We start from the raw sequence: 17,991 nt of genomic DNA on the forward strand, positions 1-17,991 counted from the left end.
GTGCACAGAGCACTCCCCTCAGTGCACATGTAAGTTCGGCCGGCCGTCTCGGGCCGGCCAAACACACATGCACACAAGGGCTCTCTCCAAACCAGCACTGTGTAGCCGAGTTGGAGAGAGCCGGCCCCAGCTCCCAGTCTGCGTTGGAGCACCCAGCCAGGGCTCTCCAGCCCATCATAACGCTGCTCTGAGCAGCGTCATGATTGGTGCAGGGCAGGCTGGGAACCTGTGCCTGGAGTGCGACAGCGATGACGCTGCAGCAGCGCAGCGACTAGGTAAGTATAATTTATATATATATATATGTTCGATGGCATGTGTAGCTGCAGATACACATGCTGTGCACATCCCGCCATCTGGTGTTGGGCTCGGAGTGTTACAAGTTGTTTTTTCTTCGAAGAAGTCTTTTCGAGTCACGAGACCGAGGGACTCCTCCCATTTCGACTCCATTGCGCATGGGCGTCGACTCCATCTTAGATTGTTTTTTTTCCGCCATCGGGTTCGGACTTGTTCCTTTTCGCTCCGTGTTTCGGGTCGGAAAGTTAGTTAGAATCTCGGAAAAATCGTCGGTATTGTTTGCGTTCGGTATCGGGTTAGTTACAACAGATCGAAACCGAATTAAGAAGAGCTCCGGTGGCCCTTTGGGGTTTTTTCGATCCACGTCAGGGCCTGGTCGGCCCGGCCACGTGTCTCTTCAAGGCTGATGGAACGGACCCCATTCCGCTTCTGTCCAAAATGCCATAACAAGTATCCATATACAGATCAACACCTGGTCTGTAACTTGTGTTTGTCACCAGAACACAAGGAGGATACTTGTGAGGCCTGTCGAGCGTTTCGGTCCAGGAAGACACTCAGGGACCGAAGAGCAAGAAGACTGCAAATGGCGTTGGCGCCGACAGGAACAGGGCGTTTCGAGGAGGAGGAAGAAACATTCTCCATCCAGGATTCGGACTCGGAGGAGATCGATCCCGAAGAAATGCCGAAAACCGTGAGTAAGATGTCGAAACAAAGAACTCACGAAAAGACTGCTAAAGCCCAGGGGACGCCACCGCCAACAGGCCATGGCTTAACCCGAAAAATAGGTGGCCGTCCATCGGCACCGAAAAAGGGCGAGCTGGTGTCGAAGTCATCCGACTCCGGTCGAGATACCGGCACACAGCAATCTCGGGCCAGAGAGAGTGGCTCCGAAAAGATTCGGCATCGAGACAGCGGCACCGAAATGGGTCGGCACCGAGATGGCACTACGCCGAAAGTAAAAAAGATTTCGTCGGAGCCGAAAAAAGCAGCCGAAAAGGTTTCGGTACCGAAACATCTGGCCTCCGAACCGAAAATAAGTTCCTATTCAGAGGAACAAGGACTGTCCTCACAAATGAAGACACACAGATTTCAACAGGAATTAGAGACAATAGAGCCAGATCACACGCAAAGGCGGCTCTTTATTCAAAAAGATACAGGGAAGATCAGCACTCTTCCTCCAATCAGAATAAAACGAAAACTTGCCTTCCAAGACAAGGACAAACAGCCACAAGCAAAAGTGGCTAAACAAGTAACACCACCACCATCCCCACATCACTCTCCACAACCATCACCGGTAGCCACTCCACCAATGATGCAATCCCCAACTCATACGGGGATGAGTCAAGATGACCCTGACGCATGTGACCTTTACGACGCACCAGTGTCAGATAATAGTCCTCAATGCTATCCAGCGAGACCGTCGCCACCAGAGGATAGTACAGGCTACGTTCAAGTGGTATCAAGAGCAGCAGCATTTCACAATGTCAGCCTTCACTCAGAACCCATTGAAGACGACTTCCTTTTTAATACACTGTCGTCTACGCACAGTCAATATCAAAGTCTGCCGATGTTGCCCGGAATGCTAAAACACTCCAAACAAGTGTTTGAGGAGCCTGTCAAAGGGAGAGCCATTACTCCAAGAGTAGATAAAAAATATAAACCGCCACCAACAGACCCAGTGTACATCACACAACAGCTATCACCAGACTCTGTTGTAGTTGGAGCAGCGCGCAAAAGAGCCAACTCTCATACTTCAGGAGACGCGCCACCTCCAGATAAAGAGAGTAGAAAATTCGACGCGGCAGGCAAAAGGGTGGCGGCACAGGTAGCAAACCAGTGGCGTATCGCAAATTCGCAAGCTTTGTTAGCCAGATATGATAGGACCCATTGGGATGAGATGCAACACCTTATTGAACATTTACCAAAGGAGTTCCAAAAAAGAGCGCAGCAAGTGGTAGAAGAGGGACAAAATATCTCCAATAATCAAATTCGATCAGCATTGGATGCTGCAGACACAGCTGCTAGAACTGTCAACACAGCAGTAACAATAAGGAGACATGCATGGCTGCGTACATCAGGATTTAAACCAGAGATACAGCAAGCTGTGCTGAATATGCCATTCAACGGACAGCAGTTGTTTGGGCCGGAGGTGGACACTGCAATAGAAAAACTTAAAAAAGACACTGACACGGCCAAAGCCATGGGCGCACTCTACTCCCCGCAGAGCAGAGGCACATTTCGAAAGACACAATTTCGAGGGGGGTTTCGAGGGCAGACCACAGAAGTCACAACCTCACAAACAAAGCCCACTTACCAGAGCCAGTATCAGAAGGGAGGTTTTCGGGGACAATATAGAGGAGGACAGTTTCAAAGAAACAGAGGAACGTTCCAAAGTCCCAAAACTCCTCAAAACAAACAGTGACTTCAAGGTCACAAATCCCCAACACATAACACCTGTGGGGGGGAGACTAACCAAGTTTTACACACATTGGGAGGAAATAACAACAGACACTTGGGTCTTAGCAATTATCCAGCACGGTTATTGCATAGAATTTCTCAAATTCCCTCCAAACGTCCCACCGAAAACACACAGTATGTCAAAACAACATATAGATCTTCTAGGACTAGAAGTTCAGGCATTGCTACAGAAAGAAGCAATAGAATTAGTACCAAAAGAACAATTAAACACAGGAGTTTACTCACTGTACTTTCTGATACCCAAAAAAGACAAAAGCCTGAGACCTATACTAGATCTCAGAACATTAAATACCTACATCAAATCAGACCACTTTCACATGGTTACTCTACAAGAGGTAATCCCACTGCTCAAACAACAAGACTACATGACAACACTAGACCTAAAAGATGCATATGTCCATATACCAATACATCCTTCACACAGAAAGTACCTAAGGTTTGTATTCCAAGGGATACATTACCAATTCAAAGTGTTGCCATTCGGAATAACAACTGCGCCAAGAGTTTTTACAAAATGCCTAGCAGTAGTAGCTGCACATATCAGAAGGCAGCAAATACATGTGTTCCCATACCTAGACGATTGGTTAATCAAAACCAATACGCTAAAACAGTGTTCAAAACACACAAAATATGTCATAGAAATCCTACACAAACTAAGTTTCTCAATCAACTACGCAAAGTCACACCTGCAGCCGTGTCAAACACAGCAATACTTAGGAGCAACAATCAACACAGCATAAGGGATTGCTACTCCAAGTCCACAAAGAGTACAAACATTTCACAATGTAATACAGGCCTTGTATCCAAAACAAAGAATACAAGTCAAAATGATAATGAAACTACTAGGCATGATGTCCTCATGCATAGCCATTGTCCCAAATGCAAGGTTACACATGCGGCCCTTACAACAGTGCCTAGCATCACAATGGTCACAAGCACAGGGTCAGCTTCTAGATCTGGTGTTGATAGACCGCCAAACATACATCTCGCTTCAATGGTGGAACAGTATAAATTTAAACCCAGGGCGGCCTTTCCAAGACCCAGTGCCACAATACGTGATAACAACAGATGCTTCCATGACAGGGTGGGGAGCACACCTCAATCAACACAGCATCCAAGGACAATGGGACATACAGCAAAAACAGTATCACATAAATCACCTAGAACTGTTAGCGGTATTTCTAGCGCTGAAAGCATTTCAACCCATCATAACCCACAAATACATTCTTGTCAAAACAGACAACATGACAACAATATATTACCTAAACAAACAAGGAGGGACACCCTCAACACAGTTGTGTCTCCTAACACAAAAAATATGGCATTGGGCGATTCACAACCACATTTGCCTAATAGCACAATTTATTCCAGGAATTCAGAATCAGTTAGCAGACAATCTCTCTCAGGATCACCAACAGATCCACGAATGGGAGATTCACCCCCAAATACTGAACACTTACTTCCAAATTTGGGGAACACCACAAATAGATCTATTTGCAACAAAGGAAAACTCAAAATGCCAAAACTTCGCATCCAGGTACCCACAACATCAGTCTCAGGGCAATGCGCTATGGATGAACTGGTCAGTGATATTTGCGTACGCTTTTCCCCCTCTCCCACTCCTTCCATATCTAGTAAACAAGTTGAGTCAAAACAAACTCAAACTCCTACTAATAGCACCAACATGGGCAAGGCAACCTTGGTACACAACACTACTAGACCTGTCAGTAGTACCTCATGTCAAACTACCAAACAGACCAGATTTGTTAACACAACACAAACAACAGATCAGACATCCAAATCCAGCATCGCTGAATCTAGCAATTTGGCTCCTGAAATCCTAGAATTCGGACACTTAGACCTCAGACAAGAATGTATGGAGGTCATAAGACAGGCTAGGAAGCCTACCACTAGACACTGCTATGCAAATAAGTGGAAAAGATTTGTTTATTACTGCCATAATAATCAAATTCAACCCTTACACGCATCTACAAAAGATATAGTAGGATACTTACTACATTTGCAAAAATCAAAACTAGCTTTCTCTTCCATAAAAATACATCTTACTGCAATTTCAGCTTACCTGCAAATTACGCACTCAACTTCATTATTTAGGATACCAGTCATAAAAGCATTTATGGAAGGCCTAAAGAGAATTATCCCACCAAGAACACCACCAGTTCCTTCATGGAACCTCAACATTGTCTTAACACGACTCATGGGTCCACCTTTTGAGCCCATGCACTCTTGTGAAATGCAATACTTAACGTGGAAAGTTGTATTTTTAATTGCCATCACATCTCTAAGAAGAGTGAGTGAAATTCAAGCATTTACCATTCAAGAACCATTTATTCAAATACACAAAAATAAAGTTGTTCTACGGACAAATCCTAAATTTTTACCAAAAGTTATCTCACCGTTCCACTTGAATCAAACAGTAGAATTACCAGTGTTCTTCCCACAGCCAGATTCGGTAGCTGAAAGAGCACTACATACATTAGACATCAAAAGAGCACTAATGTACTACATTGACAGAACAAAACAAATTCGAAAGACAAAACAACTATTTATTGCCTTTCAAAAACCTCATATAGGAAATCCAATTTCAAAACAAGGCATTGCTAGATGGATAGTTAAGTGCATTCAAACCTGCTATCTTAAAGCTAAAAGAGAACTGCCTATTACGCCAAAGGCACACTCAACCAGAAAGAAAGGTGCTACCATGGCCTTTCTAGGAAATATTCCAATGAACGAAATATGTAAAGCAGCAACATGGTCTATGCCTCATACATTTACCAAGCACTACTGTGTAGATGTGTTAACTGCTCAACAGGCAACAGTAGGTCAAGCTGTACTAAGAACATTATTTCAAACTACTTCAACTCCTACAGGCTGAGCCACCGCTTTTGGGGAGATAACTGCTTACTAGTCTATGCACAGCATGTGTATCTGCAGCTACACATGCCATCGAACGGAAAATGTCACTTACCCAGTGTACATCTGTTCGTGGCATTAGTCGCTGCAGATTTACATGCGCCCACCCGCCTCCCCGGGAGCCTGTAGCCACTTAGAAGTAGATCTTAAACAATTGTACATTTGTAAATATATTACTTTAAACTTCATTATGTACATACGCATTCACTCCATTGCATGGGCACTATTACTAGCATACACAACTCCTACCTCACCCTCTGCGGGGAAAACAATCTAAGATGGAGTTGACGCCCATGCGCAATGGAGTTGAAATGGGAGGAGTCCCTCGGTCTCGTGACTCGAAAAGACTTCTTCGAAGAAAAAACAACTTGTAACACTCCGAGCCCAACACCAGATGGCGGGATGTGCACAGCATGTGAATCTGCAGCGACTAATGCCACGAACAGATGTACACTGGGTAAGTGACATTTTCCATATATATATATATATATATATATATATATAAATATATATATATTTTTTTGTATTTTTTTTTTGCTTCCCCCCGCCCCGCCACTTTGCAGAGTCGCCAGCCGCGACTGTGCACCAGTACTTTTTTGAGCACCATCCCCACTAAAGAGTGGCTCGAGAGTCATGCAAAAAAAAATGCCCATAGTGCATACCTTTCGGGAATGAACCTCGAAGTGTGACTGGATCTCTTGTTTACACAGGTCATGCAGTGCTAGTGCCCCCAGGAAAACGTAGGTGTGCTTGCTGTAACGTATCATTTTTAAGAGGTCATGGAAGGCAAGTCACAGCGGCAAAGAGAATATTGCATCATTATTGACATCCTTCTGTGTTGGTAACACTCTCAGTTTACTCTTCCACTTACGGTTCACGTTGTTCATGGTCACAGTGGCTCGAGGGCGGGCTTTAGCGCTGGTTGCACCCGGTGCAGCAATCTTCTTTGGCGCCCCCACCCCATGACCACCTCTTTGGATTTCCTCACTACCACCTAGCATAAGTACCTCTCATCTCTCCCGGCACCCTCTCACACATACATTTCATTTGTTTTAAAGCACTTGTAAAGGCCGGCTTTACTGATCCACTCAGTTATCCACATAAAACATAGTTCTGTTCTTTGCAGCAGGCACATTAATCCTCTGTGCTTTATGAGTCACTGTCACTGCCACTGCCACTGACAAAAACAATCTCTCTCTATCTAGCAAGAACATTATTCACAAGAGTTATCTTGCCATTTTAATTGTTTCTTGAAGGCTGGATGCACAAGGAACTTTTCAGCACGTGATTTTAAATAGCAAGTTTCGGAAGTTATCGTTAAACACAGCGCCCCACTGAGGTCAGCACCCGGTGAGACTGCACCGGTCGCACTGCCCTAAAGCTGGCCGTGAGTGACTCCGCTGTGCCTTGTTTTATCTCGTTGTCTTCTTTCCGTTATTCAGCTTATTTGGAAAGTTTTGGCATTTTCATTTTTTAAGTGTATGTATTTGCATACAATTTCAGTGACGGCTCCCGGTCCTTCCGGTTACCCATGGGGTTACTGGGAATTGTAGCACTGTGTATCGTGGTGGCATAGATTTGTGGATTGGGTGCGCATGGTATTCTGGAACATGTAGTTCCATTGCGCTTACTCATAAGAGGGGATTCCTTATGGTTTGTTTTGACTGTTATATGCACCATTTATCTTTTGGGGACCTATTTGACACTTGATCTTTCTCCTCTTGCATAGTTCTTAATGGAAGCAGTGGTATGGCGTTTCAGTTCCCTGGTGGTCATCTGCTGTTCTTCTCCGGGAATTACCTACATTTCTTAAAATGAAAAAAGCTGTTCTGTTGTTTTATCAGAGTCTGATGTCTACAATACATTGCCAATTTCTGAGATTTCATTGAGGGCCGTTTCTGTTGTTCGTAATTTCATTAACATGAGGGCTTCCTGTCTTGATAAGGACCTCTCATTACGAGATTTTATTTTCCTTTAGATGTCCATTTTAAACTTGACACCTAGGACCATATTTATACTTTTTTAGCGCCGCATTTGCGTCGTTTTTTGACGCACAATCGGCGCAAACTTACAAAATACAATTGTAACAGCCATCTCTGGGGCAAAGGGACATCCCATTGCAGTTCCTTTTACTTGTAGGGAGAAGCTTGTGTTAAAGTAAAGGAAATTCCTTTTAAGCCAAATCAATTCCAGTTCAAGTATGGACCACTTGGTACTTAATGAGGTCACGGTCTTGTTTCTAGAAAGTATTCCATTGCTTCAAGTCCTGCTTCTTGGGAAATATTTGTACATACATTTGTGATGTCAGTGGCTACCAGGAGGTTCATTTCCGAGTCAAAGTTAGTTTGATTAAGCTTGCTCAGCATATCTGTGGTCTTTTAGGTAACTAGGTATTTGATGAATCAGTGGTTTAAGGAAGACATCCATATATTTTGCCAAGGGTTGCAGGATTGAGTTTATTCCTGAAATTATGGGTCGGTCTGGTGGATTTTGGGGGTCCTTATGGATCTTGGTGAGGATATATATCACTGGGGTCTGTGGGTATTTGTTTATCAGAAATGTTTCTTTCTTTTTCTATCAACCAGCCCCTGAACACTCCCTTTCTCAATCAATCCAGTGATTTCTTCTCTGATTGAGGGAGTTTGATCTCGCGCTATGTTTCTATAGTGAGATTCTTGTATTTACTAAAGGATTTCCTGCTCATATTTCCTGCTCCATTATAACAATAGCTCCTCCTTTATCAGCTGGTTTTATGATTATTTCCTCATTTTGTATTCTATCCACAGCATTATATTTGGTATATCTCCTTTCTTGATTCAATAATATGTAGCTCGTGTAGGTCCACTTTTGCAAAGGCAACCATTTCTGAAGGCAAGTTAGTGGTTGGGGGAAAAACATTGATGGTTTCCTTAGGCATGAGAAGCTATTGAAGGACATCTTCGGAAAATAAATGTTTCAGTCTCATTTTCCAGTAGAACTGTATATTTAAATGCGAGTCCATGCATATTCAGGTTTCTCCATGGGTACAAATGAGATACTTTTGATCAATACCCGTTGTTTGATTTCATCAAATATTTTTGTTGACAAGTTATAGATTGGTATTAACTGCTTTTCCCCCATCTCTACACTTGTTGTCTGGTCTGTATTTTACTTGTTCCTTGTTTCTAAATCATCCATCTGCGAGTTCTTCCCCTTCTTGGTCCTTCTTGGTCCTCTTCCTAAAAAATGGCTGTGACGGGCTGGAACCTGTTCGCCCGCACTCGGACTTCGCTTGTGCTGACACTGCCACTGGTGGGCCCAGGCAGCCCCGTTTACCTTTCCGTGTATACGGCGTTCGGTGTTTGTGAGGAAGAAGTTGGAGGCGATAGAGGAACCGTGAACCATTTCCCAAAGGAGGAGTCGGGAGGAAATAGGACAGACGCCGAAAGCAGAGGACGGATCCAAAGTAATAACCGGAGGCAGCTGAAGCATTCGTACCCTGGAGGAGACGGCTGGAGACGAGCATCGGATGCCCCGAAAACCAGCAACCGGTCGGACGACCTGCTGCAACCCGCCACGCTTCCGGAGAAGCGTGGCAGTACAGGTGCGTGGGACCACGACCCTGACTCTGAGTGAAAGAGTGGAGAGAGAGAGAGACAAACAAGGGCACAGGCACAACACAAACGAGGGGAAGGGGAGGGAAAGGATCGGAATCGAAGGGGAGGGGGAGGGTCAGAAAACTTACCAATGAACACTGTAGCACACACTAGTAGCATAAGTCACCGAAGACAACGCGCACAGGATAACGAGCACTGTAGAAGGAATAAAAACACAGAAAATATATATGTTAACCATAAGCATCACTCGGAGAACTAGTACCTTGAAAAGAATAGTGGGATAAGACAGAAACAAAAGACAGACTTACAGTAAGAACAAATAGACAGAAGTACCTAGTCCACTTACCGCTACTGTTCTCTTCTTTCCGCATGTGCCTCCCGGGGAACACCCTACGGAAAAGGAACAGAAAAGAGGAGAGTGAAGACCAGACCACGGAAAACATCCTACCACCCTATACCCAGCAGTTAAAGACAAATAAATACGCTTGTTCACCTCTATTATTCAAAATAAAACTTCTTGTTTTGTCACACCTGGAACTCTGTCCATCACAATGGCCTCGTGTAGAGCCTTCTGAGGTGCTGGGTGATGGTTCTGAATCGTTGAAATTCATGTCAGAGTAGGACTAGCTGTCTGAAAACACTAAGACATCTGCTACTACCTCTACCCTGATATTGAGAAAAAGGCTTAATATTCCCTTGATTATAGAAGTCTTTCTTCAGGTATACATATACCTGTTCTTTTGAGAAACTGATGATGTCTTTTTCTTCTTTTTCTGTTTCTGTCTTAAAAGCACCAATTTATTTTTTTATGCGAGGCAGTAGACCTTTGGCATCTGCAATTGCCAAATTGGCTTTTATAGTTTGCTCAGGTTCTTTTATTTGTTCCAACAACTTTTTGCTTATGCGTTCTGCTGTTTTGATCAATAAGACTATCCAATCCATGAAGCACTCTGTTCCTATGCAGCTAAAATTCCCAAGGTACAGTGGATCTTCTATAAAGATAGCCGTTACATTTTCTAGTTGTAAACCTGGTTGCATAGTACCATTTCTCAAGTGTTCTAAGATTACTTCCTCATGTATGTGTGTATAAATCTGTTTTTTTTCTAAAGGCAAATCATTTTTTCTGCTTCAGTTTGTTCTGTTAGATTTGAGGTGTTTCCTTTCACAGTTGACACCTGAAGGTCTTTTTAGTAGTTCCCCTATTTCTTTTTCTGGATAGCTAAGGTATTTTTTGTGAATCAACTCTGAACCCTCCTGTGACTTCACGCACACTGGAATCCATAAACTACAGTGAGGTTTGATCCAGTAAAGCCTGGGTGGGAGAGGGATCAATCAATTATAAAACGCAAACAACAGGCCCCCACCAGCTATTGATTAGATAATTGGAATACGCGAAACCATACCTTAATCCTGTGTGTAAATATATATTATTCATTTTCTATATTTTTTCGTTTATATTTTCTTTTTACACACAATTGCCTCACATTAAACATATACGAAGTAACGAACATAATAGTTTAACACATACAAATAGACACTATTCAGAGTTCTATCCATATATAAAAAGCTATCCATGTGAGGTCATAAGCAGTGCATCGCTGGGGCCCTAGTTACAGTTAGCTCTGCTAATTGTAACAGGTGAATTTCTGTGTTTTTTTGAGTTCATAACATTATTGTTTGTCACACAAAAAAAGTCACTGACATATTCACCTAACTATAACGTTAATTTAACCTTTGTTCTTTCCGTGAACTTCTAACCGTATGTAAAGCCAACCCCCTACCAGGCACAGCCTTTGGCACCCCCCCCAACAGGCAGCTAACCCCATGCTGCACATGGCCTTTAGCCATGCACACTAGGGGATTGGGAACAACGTTAATGTAGTCACTGAAAATATAATGTTACCTTAACCTTTAACCTTCTTTCAGTGAACATATATGTATATATATATATATATATATATATATATATGTTGGACTTTTTTTTCTTATGCAGGGTCATCCCCAATCTTTTTGCCTCCTGCCTCCTATTTATATATGTTGGACTTTTTTTTTCTTATGCAGGGTCATCCCCAATCTTTTTGCCTCATGCCTCCTATTTTTTCTGACCTGTTGTGTTGCTGTTGGCTTTTGAACTCTGAGCCCTTCACCACTGCTAACCAGTGCTAAAGTGCATATGCTCTCTGTGTAAAATTGTATGTAATTGGTTTATCCATGATTGGCATATTTGATTTACTAGTAAGTCCCTAGTAAAGTGCACTAGAGGTGCCAGGGCCTGTAAATCAAATGCTACTAATGGGCCTGCAGCACTGGTTGTGCCACCCACATGAGTAGCTCTGTAATCATGTCTCAGACCTGCCACTGCAGTGTCTGTGTGTGCAGTTTTAACTGTAAATTCGACTTGGTAAGTGTACCCACTTGCCAGGCCCTAACCTTTCCTTTTCTTACATGTAAGGCACCCCTAAGGTAGGCCCTAGGTAGCCCCAAGGACAGGATGCAGTGTATGGTTAAGGCAGGACAGATAGTAATGTGTTTTATTTGTCCTGACAGTGAAATATTGCTAAATTCGTTTTTCACTGTTGCAAGGCCTGTCCCTCCCATAGGTTAACATGGGGGCTACCTTTAAATCTGATTAAAGTGTAGATTCCCTTTGGGAGCGGATGGACATGTGGAGTTTGGGGTCTCTGAGCTCATAATTTAAAAATACATCTTGTAGTAAAGGTGATTTTAAGATTGAGTGTTTGAAAATGCCACTTATAGAAAGAGAGCATTTTCTTGCTTATACCATTTCTTTGACTCTGCCTGTTTGTGGATTCCCTGTCTGGGTCAGTTTGACAGTTGGGCTGATTGTACCTCACACTAGACAGTGACACAAAGGGAGCTGTGGTGTAGTCTGTATTTCCTGATGAGCAATCTGTGCTAGGACGCAGGGGAGGAGTGGTCACTTACACCTAAAAGGGCTGTGCCTGACCTCACACAATGCTGCCTCAGACCCACTGGTGAGTGTCTGGGGCCTGGCCTGGGAAAGGCAGGATTTCACATTCAAAAGAGACTTTACTTTGAAGTAGGCCTATTTCAAATGAGAAATTGGGTATAAGAAGGGCACCCAAAACCACAGACTTTAGAACACTTCTGGAAACAAGAGGAACCACTGCCTGGAGAAGAGCTGAAGAGCTGAGGAAGAAGAGCTGCCCTGCCTGTGACTGTGCTTTGTGGAGCTATCCTGCAGTTGCTGCTTCTACCAGAGTAAGAGGGCAAAGACTGGACTTTGTGTGCCTCCCATCTTGTGACAAAATCTCCAAGGGCTTGATTTACAGCTTGCCTCCTGTTGTTTGAAGTCTCAGGGACAGCAAAGACTTATTTCTGCCTGCACTTGGAGTCTCTGGAGAGACTCTTGCTCTGACAAGTGGTGCCCTATCCAGTCACTGGGCCCTTGAAAGGAAAGCTGGTGGAAATCCAAGGAAATCGACTTCGGACCGCCGCCGCTGCAGAATCCGGTGACGCCGCCTGCAACCGACTCCGTGATCTTTGCTGGAACGCGACGACCTTCGCAGGCACGGCGCCGCTGCAGCCCCGCTGAAGTCTGCGACTCCGTGGAAGTCGCCGCACAAGTCGTGAACGACGCCGCTCAAAGTGCACGGAGTTAACGTTTCGCACAGACGCCGCGATCCCGGACTTCGCGCATCAACTTTTTTCACTCTTCACTAAAGGTACTGTACTTGGGGGTCTACGCGACTCCGTGTCCAGCACCGCTGGTGTCGGCTTGTTGGGAACAACTCCATCACAACGCCGTGTTAACACCTCATCGAAGCATTTTGTGTTTCTAAGTGCTATTTTTGAGTTTAATCTTTAAAAATTCATAAATTGACTTGTGTATGTCGGATTTTGTTGTTTTGGTTTTGTTTTGTTTAGATAAATATTACCTATTTTCCTAAACTGGTGTTGTGTCATTTTGTAGTGTTTTCATTAAGTTACTGTGTGTGTTGGTACAAATACTTTACACCTAGCACTCTGAAGTTAAGGCTACTGCTCTGCCAAGCTACCAAGGGGGTAAGCAGGGGTTAGCTGAGGGTGATTCTCTTTTACCCTTACTAGAGTGAGGGTCCTTGCTTGAACAGGGGGTAACCTGACTGTCAACCAAAGACCCCATTATATACACACACACACACACACACATATAATATATATAATGTAACCATTGTTTTGTTCAGTGAATATATATATTCAATGAAAAAGGTTAAAAGGTTGTGATGGGTGTGAATTGTAATAATATGTTACTTTACATTAAAAACAATCTTAGGAATTCAATGGAAGGGGGTGTGGCTGGCCAGATGGGTATCTAGACATGTTTTTGGATGCCTCAGGAGGCCCGCCTGAGAATCTTGCATAATCCGTTAAAGAGACTGCCTTCCTTGCAGAAAAAGTATGTTTCTTGTACCCTCTGAGTCCCCCGGAGATGTGCAAGAGGAGATGGGGCCAGCTGTTGTGTAGAGGTGAGGAGAGACTGGAGCCACATCTATGGGTGCCCTAGAAAGACTGAGTGATGGCTGCCTGGAGTGTAGCAAGTGCTGAACTGCTGTCCTTGCAGGGCGAAGGGGACTTCCCCACTCCGGTGAGAGGCAGTAGCAGTGCGTGCTGTGTTTGCTAGCAAGGTGAACAGACATAGAAGCGTGGAGTGGGGGAGGCCCTGCCCAGGCAGCCCAACAGAAGGAATTAGGCAATGGCGATGGCCCAGAGTTTGCAGAAAGCGCAAAGGTGTGGTGCCAAGGAAAGACCCTTGTCTCCTGGATCTACCTGGGAAAATGGACACTGTGTTTGGTCGTCCCTCCAGAGGGGGTAAGAAGCTAGGAGGACATCCTTGGTTCTTGAGGCCATTGAGGGACACTCACTAGACCCTTAAGGAGTCAACTCGAAGGCACGAGGGTACCCGAGGCGCAATAGGAACAGTTGCTCTGTAGAGGCCTATGTTAATGAGCTCCCTGGGGCTCCCTGGTCGGGCAGAGGTGTGGTGCCCCTGTGAATATGGATTAACACTCGCTGAGAGGACTGCCTTGATGGAGTCAAACCTTGTAAGGCTACGAAGGGGCTAACTGTCATACAGAGGTGTCATTGCAGAGATCAGGACTAGAGGGGAATGTTTGAGTTTTATTGGATTTGGAGGGAGTAGGGAGCAGGAAGGAGGGGACGATGTCTGGACCGAGATTTTGTGGAATACTTTGAACAAATGTTTGTATTAAGCGTTGTGGGACTGCTGATCGCATTAAGATCCGAGGGTAGGGGCGGGCATGGGAATATTCTAGTTCATTGGTTGTACTTGCAGTGTGGTGCTGACATCTGTTCCCATGACACACTCTCCTCTTCAGGGGCGACACAGTAGCTTTCTGTTGCATTACTCCCCTACAGAGGGGTGGCCAGACTCAGATGATTCCAGAGTGAATTAGAGGGAAGACACAGCAGACAGTATTCCGTACCTCAAGTGTGTGTGGATTAACTAACTTTATGAAGCAAGAGAGTATTTTCTTTGCCCTAAGGAGGAAGTAAGTGGGAGTGCCCTTTCTTCACACACTTAACACTTCAAGAACACACTAAACTTGCTGTGAAATGGAGGGGACAATTATTCTCTGCAGTGTACTCCTCCTGTGCCAGGGGGTGTCCATTTGGGTGGATAGGAGGGTGCCCTTTCTGGCCAGGGAAATAATAACAGACCCAGAAGGTCAATATCTCCTGGTGACGGGGCACTGGATGGAATGCCTGTGTGCTTCCTCAGTGTCTACAGACCTAATATTGATGGTCTCACTTTTGTTCCTAAACTGCAGAAGGTAACTGTACCATTCATGGGAGCACTTATGATATGGCCCGTAGTTGGACAGACACCCAGTGCTCTCTAAATAAAATTAAGGTGACCTTGACTGAGGCCACCACACATATGCGACTGGTGGACCTTTGGCATCCTCAGATCCCGCGGACCAAGACGTACTCTATTATTCATCCCCCCACAGCTCAGACAGCAGACTAGATTATTTTTCATTAGCCAGGACCATCGGATATCTTGTAGGGATCTGATCTACCTGAGTATAGTCTTTTTGGATCATTCACCCATGCTCCTAGTGCTCAAACATGGGAGATCTCGGACGTGAATACCCACATGGAGATTAAGGGCGCAGACCTTTTTGGATGCGGAGTTTACTGGATATCTCCATCATACTCTCATCACTTACGTTTTTTAAATCTCTTATTGCTTTATAACTGTATGACAACGCATATATGACGAACCAACTCCACAATTTTGTGCTCCCCCTCCCTTCCCCTTATCGCACATTCTATCACTTGCATAAATGTGTTAGATCACTTCACAAATAAACAACAGAGTTATCCTCTTGTACAATCTCCTGTATGAGTATCTTGGTTAGTTATGCAGGATCCGGTTCTGAGAGATTAGCCTCAGCGTCAGAATTAGAAGTGTCGGGTGCACTAAAATTGTCCAGTATCGTATTCCACTGTTGAACATTGTCTCTAGTTCTTAGGCCTCTGAGGGCCTCCCTCAATAGCACTGTCCCTTCGGCTTCCATCCATTTAATCAACGCATTTCTCCATCGGTTTATCTGTGGTCCCTTTGGATGTTTCCAGTGCGAGGTTATTTCTCTCCTTGCTAATATCAGGGCCAGGTCTATGAACCGGTTTGTAATTTTATGCTTGATGGGGCGTGGGAAATCCCCCAAGGTCACTACAATGGCCGATCGGGGTAATGTCCTGCCCGTGCAGGAGGAGAGCACCCCAAATATCTCCGCCCAGTAATCCCCAACTAGTGGGCAACTCCAGAGCATGTGTAACAGTTACACTGCCAGTTCTGCACAGCGAGGGCAACTTGCATTTTCTACACCATAAATCTTTTATATCATAGAGGGGGTTAAGTAGGCCCTATGAAAGACATATACATTTATTAATTTAAACCTGCCATTTATGGAGACTGTGTATATGTGTGATGTTATTCTGGACCACTGTGCGTCGTCTATTGTGACGGCCAACTCCCCCTGCCATTTGGTCTTAAGTTTACTTAAGGGAAGACATGTGCTGGTTAGCAAAGAGGTATATATCCTTGATATCAATCCCCCTTGGTCCCCTCTGGTGCATAGTTGGTCACAAGTAAGATGTCTGGGGGGTTCCTCCAGCCCTGTGCCCCATTGCTTACGGAGAGTTCTAACAATTGCGTTATAGGTTAGGAACAGCCCTGGTGGGAGCTGGAACTTTTCTTGTAGTTTTGCATAGGTACATAGTCTCCCATTATTATATAGAGCCCCTATGGTGTCGATCTGAAATGATATGAATCGAGCGATGCCCCCTATCACATGATTTCCCGCTATAGACTTCAAGCAAGTCAGGGGGGCCTCGGGTGAGTATGGAGCTCTGGTGTGCGTTCTCTTTAGGTATTGCTCCCAGCAGTAACGTGATGCCTCCCACTCTACCGGGAGTGGCCTATTCTGTTTTTTGGGGTTTAGTAGTATGCCAAGAATTCCATCTCGGGAGCAGTGGAGAGGGGCCCTCAGGGCCTCCCCCACTGGAGGTGCTCTGAGAAACCGCGCCATCACTGGAGTAGGCTCGCCCAGTAATATAATTCGAAGTCGGGAACGGCTATACCACCTTCCGCTGTCGGCCTCTGGAGGGTGCGCAACGCAATCCTATGTCTGCTGGGTCCCCATATAAATCCTGTAATCCAGGACGTGATTGCTTTAAATACTACCCTCGGTATTATGAGTGGAATAGTTGCGAAGTAGTATAACACTCTAGGCAGCACTATCATCTTAATCAGCGAAACTCTCCCAGTGACCGCCAGCGGGAGCGTCTGGCAGAATGTCATGCTGTTTTTGATATTCCTAGTCGTGCTCTGTATATTCCCCTCCAGTAGTTCTTCAGCGGAGTGATAGATATTAACCCCTAGGTATCTGATTGTGGACGGGGACCACGGGAGGCCTCGACTGTCCGTTGGCTCCCTGATGCCCCTGGTAGCCGGAAAAATGGACGATTTCCCCCAATTAATCCGGAGCCCAGACGCAGCACCAAAGTTGTCCAACATTGTCATCGCTCCCGACAGGCCGGCTTCCACGTTCTGGAGAAAAAGTAACATGTCATCCGCATATAGGGCAATATGATGTGTCCAGGCATTGATTGTAATGCCTTCATAAAACCTCTGGGATCTAGCCGACTGGGCGAGAGGTTCAACCGCCAAGGCAAAGAGTAAAGGTGACAGCGGGCAGCCCTGTCTAGTACCCCTACCTATGGCAAAAGAAGGGGATATTGTGCGGCCTGTGCGCACTCGTGCCGTGGGGTTTGTGTAAAGAAGCCTCGTCCATTTAACAAAACCTTCCCCCAGTCCCAGCTGTAGCATGACTCGCTCCAGGTAGTGCCATCGCAGGCTATCAAAGGCCTTCTCGACATCTATCAAGATGATCACTGCTCTAGATGCATCAGAAGGCAGGGCATGAAGGAGTGAAATCAGTCATCGAATATTTTGGGCAGTGCTACGCTGTGGGATAAATCCCGATTGGTCCTGATGGATCAACGAGGACATGTGCGGTAGAAGTCTGTTAGCCAGCACCCTGCTTAGTATTTTATAATCTAAGTTCAACATTGATAGTGGGCAGTATGATCGAACGTCCGTTGGGGATTTGGTGGGTTTCAAAAGAGGAATCATTAT

The 17,991-nt window shown here is 44.9% G+C and overlaps 1 protein-coding gene and 1 long non-coding RNA gene across 4 annotated transcripts in view; one reads left to right on the top strand and one right to left on the bottom strand.

Moving 5' to 3' along the window:
• Positions 1 to 17,991, top strand: part of FAM184B (family with sequence similarity 184 member B) — a 320,510-nt gene that overhangs the window by 282,871 nt on the left and 19,648 nt on the right. The gene's annotated exons all lie outside the window — the stretch shown is intronic.
• The window catches only part of LOC138248563 (uncharacterized), a 327,877-nt gene that overhangs the window by 134,672 nt on the left and 175,214 nt on the right, over positions 1 to 17,991 (bottom strand). For both annotated transcript variants that reach the window (XR_011194601.1, XR_011194602.1), the window contains exons 2-3: positions 9,649 to 9,692; positions 9,431 to 9,497 (exon numbers count right to left, since the gene is read on the bottom strand). This is a non-coding gene — a long non-coding RNA (uncharacterized lncRNA). The remainder of the gene's footprint in view (positions 1 to 9,430; positions 9,498 to 9,648; positions 9,693 to 17,991) is intronic.

Source organism: Pleurodeles waltl, chromosome 1_2 (assembly GCF_031143425.1).
Source record: "Pleurodeles waltl isolate 20211129_DDA chromosome 1_2, aPleWal1.hap1.20221129, whole genome shotgun sequence".
Taxonomy (NCBI): domain Eukaryota; kingdom Metazoa; phylum Chordata; class Amphibia; order Caudata; family Salamandridae; genus Pleurodeles; species Pleurodeles waltl.